This window comes from Myxocyprinus asiaticus, chromosome 24 (genome assembly GCF_019703515.2).
Source record: "Myxocyprinus asiaticus isolate MX2 ecotype Aquarium Trade chromosome 24, UBuf_Myxa_2, whole genome shotgun sequence".
Taxonomy (NCBI): Eukaryota; Metazoa; Chordata; class Actinopteri; order Cypriniformes; family Catostomidae; genus Myxocyprinus; species Myxocyprinus asiaticus.
This window is the reverse complement of record NC_059367.1, coordinates 23,246,870-23,253,554: the sequence shown is the minus strand read 5'-3', so window position 1 is coordinate 23,253,554 and position 6,685 is coordinate 23,246,870. Positions and strand designations below refer to the sequence as shown.

General features: G+C 37.1%; 1 long non-coding RNA gene across 3 annotated transcripts; it reads left to right on the top strand.

Annotated features, from left to right (window-relative positions):
• The first annotated feature begins 3,159 nt into the window (after positions 1 to 3,159).
• Positions 3,160 to 6,328, top strand: LOC127415311 (uncharacterized). 3 transcript variants are annotated; one of them, XR_007892930.1, is made up of 5 exons: positions 3,160 to 3,602; positions 3,985 to 4,056; positions 4,254 to 4,356; positions 4,662 to 4,724; positions 5,007 to 6,328. It is a non-coding gene; the product is annotated as an uncharacterized LOC127415311 (long non-coding RNA). The 3 variants fall into 3 exon arrangements; XR_007892931.1 differs by lacking the exon at positions 4,254 to 4,356; XR_007892929.1 differs by having other exon boundaries at positions 3,985 to 4,356.
• Positions 6,329 to 6,685: the final 357 nt, after the last annotated feature.

The following is a 6,685-nucleotide window of genomic DNA, read 5'->3' as shown; positions in this document are numbered from 1 at the left end:
AAAGTGGACATTCCACCGAGACTGCCCTAATGTCTGTCACTGAGTCGCTGAGACAGGCAAGAGCTGGATTCAGATCATCTGTCCTGATTCTACTGGACCTTTCTGCAGCTTTTGACACAGTCAACCATCAGATTCTACTTTCCACCCTCTCTACTCTGGGCATCACAGGAACTGTGCTTGACTGGTTTAAGTCCTATCTCTCAGGTAGGTCCTTCAAGGTAGTCTGGAGAGGTGAGGTGTTCAAGTCACATCAGCTACTTACTGGGGTACCTCAGGGCTCAGTGCTTGAGCCACTTCTCTTCTCTATATACACAACATCACTTGGACCCATCATTCAAGCACATGGGTTCTCTTAATATTGCTTCACTCTACTTGTCTTTCCAGCCCAATCACACCATGGTGACTGCTCGAATCTCGGTCTGTTTGGAAGAGATCTCGGCCTGGATGAAGGAACACCACTTGCAACTTAACCCAGCGAAGACTGAAATCCTCGTCTTCCAGCCAACCCTGCTGTTGAACACAACATCACCGTTCAGCTATGTTCAACTAAAATAACGCCTTCCAAAACGATCAGAAATCTAGGGGTAACCATCGATAACCTACACAATTTCACAGACCACATCTCAAAGACAGCACGACTGTGCAGATTTACACTCAACAATATCAGGAAAATAAGACCCGTCCTCTATTGAACATGCCACACAACTTCTTGTTCAGTCATTTGTCATAACTAGACTGGACTACTGTAATGCTCTACTTGCAGGCCACCCTGCATGCGCAATTAGGCCCCTGCAAATGATCCAGAATGCAGCAGCACGTCTGGTCTTTAATTAACTAAAGAGAGTGCATGTTACACCACTCCTTGTCTCTCTTCACTGGCTGCTGCACGTATCAAATTAAGACTCTGATGCTAGCATGCAGAACAGTCACTGGGTCTGCTCCAGCGTACCTAAAATAATTTCTGCAGAGCTACGTTCCCACCAGAAGACTAGTGAAACTTTGTAATGCAGCACTTTTCGTACCACTAAGATGAATCGCTTATTATGTATTTTTCCTCTTTTGTAAGTTGCTTTGGATAAAAGTGTCTGCCAAATGAATAAATGTAAAACAAAGTATTGCAATTACATTTTGAAGCTCCAAAATGCACATAAAGGCAGCATAAAAGTAATCCTTAAGGCTCCAGTGGTTAAATCTATATCTTTAGAAGCAATATAATAGGTGTGGGTGAGAAACAGATAAATATTTAAAGAGATAGTTCACCTAAAAATTAAAATTCTCTCATCATTTACTCACCCTCATGCCATCCCAGGTGTGTATGACATTCTTCAAACACATTTGAAGAAAAATAGACAAAATATCTTAGCTCAGTCGTTCCTTAAAATGCAAGTGGATGGTGATATGACCTTTGAAACTCCAAAAAGAACAGTCAGCATAAATGTCATCCGTGTGACATAATCACGTTGGCATGTTCACGCAAGAACAGATGCACGTGCGACACACCTGGAAGAGCAGCGCTGTTTACAATGGTGTAGGAGGAACTCTGTTCAGAAGCTTCGTTGGTTTTATCTGTTTGTTTACTCACAATGGTGCGTTTATGTGCTCATCCTGGATGTCACAACTGAGAGAAAAACATGAGATTAAATCCATAACACGCCAATGCAAATACGTCACACAAGAGACCACACTGCCATTTTTGGGTGAACTATCCCTTTAACAGCATTCAATATATTAGTCTCTAGCACTGATAGCTGGGCAGGGCAGGAGACTGGTATACATGTTTGTAGATCAGCAACAGCGCCGCCTACTGTACAGTGGGTTTAATTTTTTATGGACTCGGTGTGAATAGACTTGTCGTTGGAAGTTTGTCTATTTTTTGTGTGTGCAAGATCTCACTTGCTTTCTTTCCTCGTACGCTCATAACTTTAGACTGCTTAGTTGCTTTTCCACCCGTATTCCAGCAAGTTTCATCTCCTACGTCAGGATTGGCTATTAGGAGCTGCTTAGCAACCATGAACATATCAGTGTAAATGTAGCAGAAGAGACAACAGGCACAATACTCAAAGTTCAGTACACACTTTATATACTGTATACTGTAGTTATTATTACAAGAGATATTTATCTTGTTGATTATAGACATACCAGGAATACTGTAAGGCTTAACTTACTGTAATGTAAGTTTTTCAAAATATAGTAGCCTGGGATCATGCAATGCCAAGGGATTCTTTCCAACTTTTTGCTGTCTCAAACAATTGAGGGTTCAATATTGTACATTTAGTATACCCCAAACTATGACAGGTGAGATAATTAGCCACTTTTCCTTTTCTACCATTTGTTTTCATTAATCAATTGTGCCATAAGGGTTGTGGTAGAATGCATAAACTTTATAAAAACAGCATACTGGGGGGGCCTGGGTAGCTCAGCGAGTAAAGACGCTGACTATCACCCCTGGAGTCACAAGTTCGAATCCAGGGCGTGCTGAGTGACTCCAGCCAGGTCTCCAAAGCAACCAAATTGCCCCGGTTGCAAGGGAGGGTAGAGTCACATGGGGTAACCTCCTCGTGGTCACTATAATGTGGTTCGCTCTCAGTGGGGCGTGTGGTGAGTTGTGTGTTGATGCCGTGGAGAATAGCGTGAAGCCTCCACACGCGCTATGTCTCCGTGGTAATGCGCTCAACAAGCCACGTGATAAGATGCGTGGATTGACAGTCTCAGACGTGGAGGCAACTGAGATTCGTCCTCCACCACCCAGACTGAGGCGAGTCACTACACCACCACGAGGACTTAGAGCGCATTGGGAATTGGGCATTCCAAATTGGGGAGAAAATAAAAAACATAAAAATAAAAACAGCATACTGAACATTCCAAGTTACCCCAAGTTATTTTAAAATCAAGAATAGAATGGACTAGAATATGTTAATTTAGACAATAATAATATTCATATTATAAAAATGTAACCTCTCTCTCTGATTGGCTGAAATTCTATCACATTGTAATGCTGTGACCCTGTTAAGCAAGCAAGCAGTCAAAGCTAGGAGCACATGCAGTGTGGATATGAAACCTTGCATATGCAAAAAAACAATGGAGTTACATAAATTTCAAAATGTTGTGCAAATGTTGACATCAGCACACATGAAAACATTATTCAAGTGCTAAATTGATTTTCATTTGCTGAAAATGAATACATATTTGCAAGAAGATACATTGCTTTACAAAACTGATTTCATGCACATGCAATATAACTTTTTATGCACTCAAAATATTATCTTGCACATACAGAATTTTTATATGTGCTCAAAATCTAATTTTCCACACTCAACATATCACCTTGCACATGCAGAATTGTGGCACAAATATAACTCCATATAACTTCATACAGATCCACAAAAAGTAAATTCAGTAAAGTTAATATGTGTTCTTAAAATTACTCATTTAATCATGGTTGTGGTAATGATTTTTAACATGTGTGTCAAACTCTGCTTATTTTTTTTTTTTTAAAGTTTCATCTATGCAGCTGCTGCAACACCTCCTTTGAACACATCAGCTCTTGTGTTCACACCTCTGAAAACACACACACACACTGACAACAGCACACACATCTGCAGGTAGAATTTCATTTATATTGAAATTTCAATACATAAAGATATTGATGATCAATCGACAACATTAGTCTGATCACTTGCCAATTAGCAAAACACATTTCATTCAAAATTACTTACATTGCAGTGTTTATCTCATATTTCAGGAACTTCAGTATAATTTTATTATGTATACTCAGTTTAATTAAGAACAGTAAAACATTCAAAAGTTTTTTTCTTCAATTTAAATGGTAATCTGCGTAGGGCCTAGTGTTGATCTATCGTGTGGGTGTTGTGGTTGAGGATATGCTGTCCTTGAGGTCTTGTCTGTATTCTGAATAAACACTTTTCTGTTCCGGAAAATCTATTTACAAATGATACTAAATGTGATTCTGTCTCTCTCTCTCAGATAATTCTAGCTTATATGAACTAGTCTCACCAACAGTCCAATCGGGTTCCACACCCCTGGTGAAAAGCTCTGGTAACTGGTAAATTTGTTTGTTTATTTATTTGGCTGTTGGAATTATTACACTTGTTTTGTACATGCAAGGAAATAGGACATTTATTTGTTTTTATGATTGTACTTTCACTAGTTTATTTACTGATGACATTCATGTTGCAGCAAAATTAAAATCCAGTAATTATTATGTCAGCTTTTCTTTTTTTTTTTCATTCCAGTATACATGACTATGGTTAGTGCAGTTAATTTGGTATTGCTGGTGTTCTTGATTCTTGTGACTAGTGTCTCTCTACAGAAGTAGATCAGATTAAAAGTCAAGAAGTAAGACCACACACACAAACAAACACATACACAAACATGTGCAAATATTTGTTTCAATAGCCAAATATAGTTGTCTTAATATAAAAGGAAAAAAAAAATTGTCACTCTAGTATATATATACAGTGTATACTATATATATATATATGTCATGTTTCCATGGTTTTTCCAAATTAAATTATATGATCATATCTCATAATCTTCAGACTTTTATTTGTTTTAAGTCAGTCCGACCAGGCAATACCGGTAATTGATTTTAATGATAAATGAGATCTAATGCAAAAAAAAATTTTTTATTGCATTTGCAGGTTGCTGCTTTGAAACCTCAAACCACTGAAAATCCACTTCCCAATCCACCAGACCTCAACCAAGTATGGAAACCTCTGTTGTATATGTGCCAGATGAAAGAAACTTTTTCAACACAAGAAACATATTTATTTGGTCAAAAGAAAAAATAAACCATTGACAAAATAAAAAAAGATCAACACTGCATGAATACATTTGAATAGTTTGCTTTGTTTTCAAAATTTAATGTAGTTAAATATAATAAATAGTAGTAAATATACAGTATATAGAAAGTAAATATCTTGAAAACACTCAATATTGAATCTTAACTGTATCTACCCATATCTTTCTCTTTTTCTTGCTCCCAGACTTTGGAAGACTGTCATCTCTATGAAGAAACGATAGTAGTGTATAGTCTGGATGATCCACCTAAAGGAGACTATTCTTCTTTCATCTATTCCACTGTGCATTACTGTGATAACTCAGCACTGAGGGTAAACTGTGGTGAACTCGCGAGGCTAAACTAATGTGAAATTATATATTTACGTACACATCACGTCTCATATGCAGTTCCATGTTTGGTTCAAATCATTATCTCTTGGCTCAGTCTTGCCTTCAGTGTTTTTATCTGTATATTATGAACGATAATTACTGTAATTGTTGCATGCAGTGTAACCTAGCCATCCTTTAGCCAACTTTGTATGTTAGTTCATCATTTCCTTTGTGAAAAAGCGGTTGCTCTGCTGCCCATTAAGTTTTGACACTGTTGCAGAGCATTTGTGGTGTGTGTGGTCAAAGTGTGGAATGTTGCTACTGTTCATTTCCTCCAGTTGCTCACCTAATATAATTATCTATGTTTGAATGTCTGTAAATTAGGTAGTCTGATCAGTAAGCTCTGACCCTTCTACTGATTTTGGTAAGTCAAATCACCAAATTCACAGTTTGATGGGTTAATGGTCAAAGTCCTCCTGTATCTGTTACCTTTGTGATCAGAGGAAGGAACCTTGATGCCCAAAGTGTGCAGTATTAATATGATGCTTTCTTTTATATTAACCCTTGTGTGACCTTTGGGACATTTTTTTTCTTTTTCATTTTTGTTTCTTCGATCATTTTGGATGCGTTATGCCAACGGCATACATTTTGCCAAAGGTGTGTATTTTTGGGGGAATTTTGATATTTCAACCTCAGTTCCTATAATACACATATAATACACTGTGCACACAAAACAGTTACACTCAGGACCTTAAGGACATAAATGTCCCCACTGAAACACATTCAAACTGCAATATTTGATCCCAGTGCCATTAAAGCATAAAATCATGAATTCTATATTATACTTTCATTCTGGAGCCCTGGCTTCAAAATGTAAATTTGTAATATTTTTCACCAGATGGCACCATTTGTTTAGCCTATGGAGCAAATACATACTTTTTTCCTATTTTCTGTTTGCTGTATTATAGAGCACTGCAGGCCAACTGAATAAATTATGCAGCTAAAATTGTGTGGGTGTGTTGGTATGAATGTCAAAGTGTGTTTTGTATGTGTGTATTGAGAAATGTGTGTGTGTAAAAAAACAACAGTGGCATTATGTAAACAAACTGGCATTTAAAGTGTTAAAACCTTGAAAATGAATGAATATTTGGTAGTTATGATCAGGACTGATGTTGGTAAAAAAAATTAACTCATTGAAAGTGGAAAATAATATATATATATATATATATATATATATATATATATATATATATATATATATATATATAAAAGAGTAACTTTTTTTTTATTGATGCACAAGCTGGTGCCACACTAGCATTGTCTCTCAGTAAAAGTGTACTTGGTTGGACAATAAGGCTCTTTTTTGTTTCCTTTATCTCCGTCTCACTCTCTCCTTAGCTGAACACAACAAAATATTTTCGCAAACTCTCAAAACTTCCAAAACGAATCTTGCAGAGCAATCACCACAAAATAGATCTGATTCAGCTGTACAATGTCAAGCAAGAACCGTCTAACCACGAACAGATTTCTTGACAGTTTCTCCTTTTTTATACCA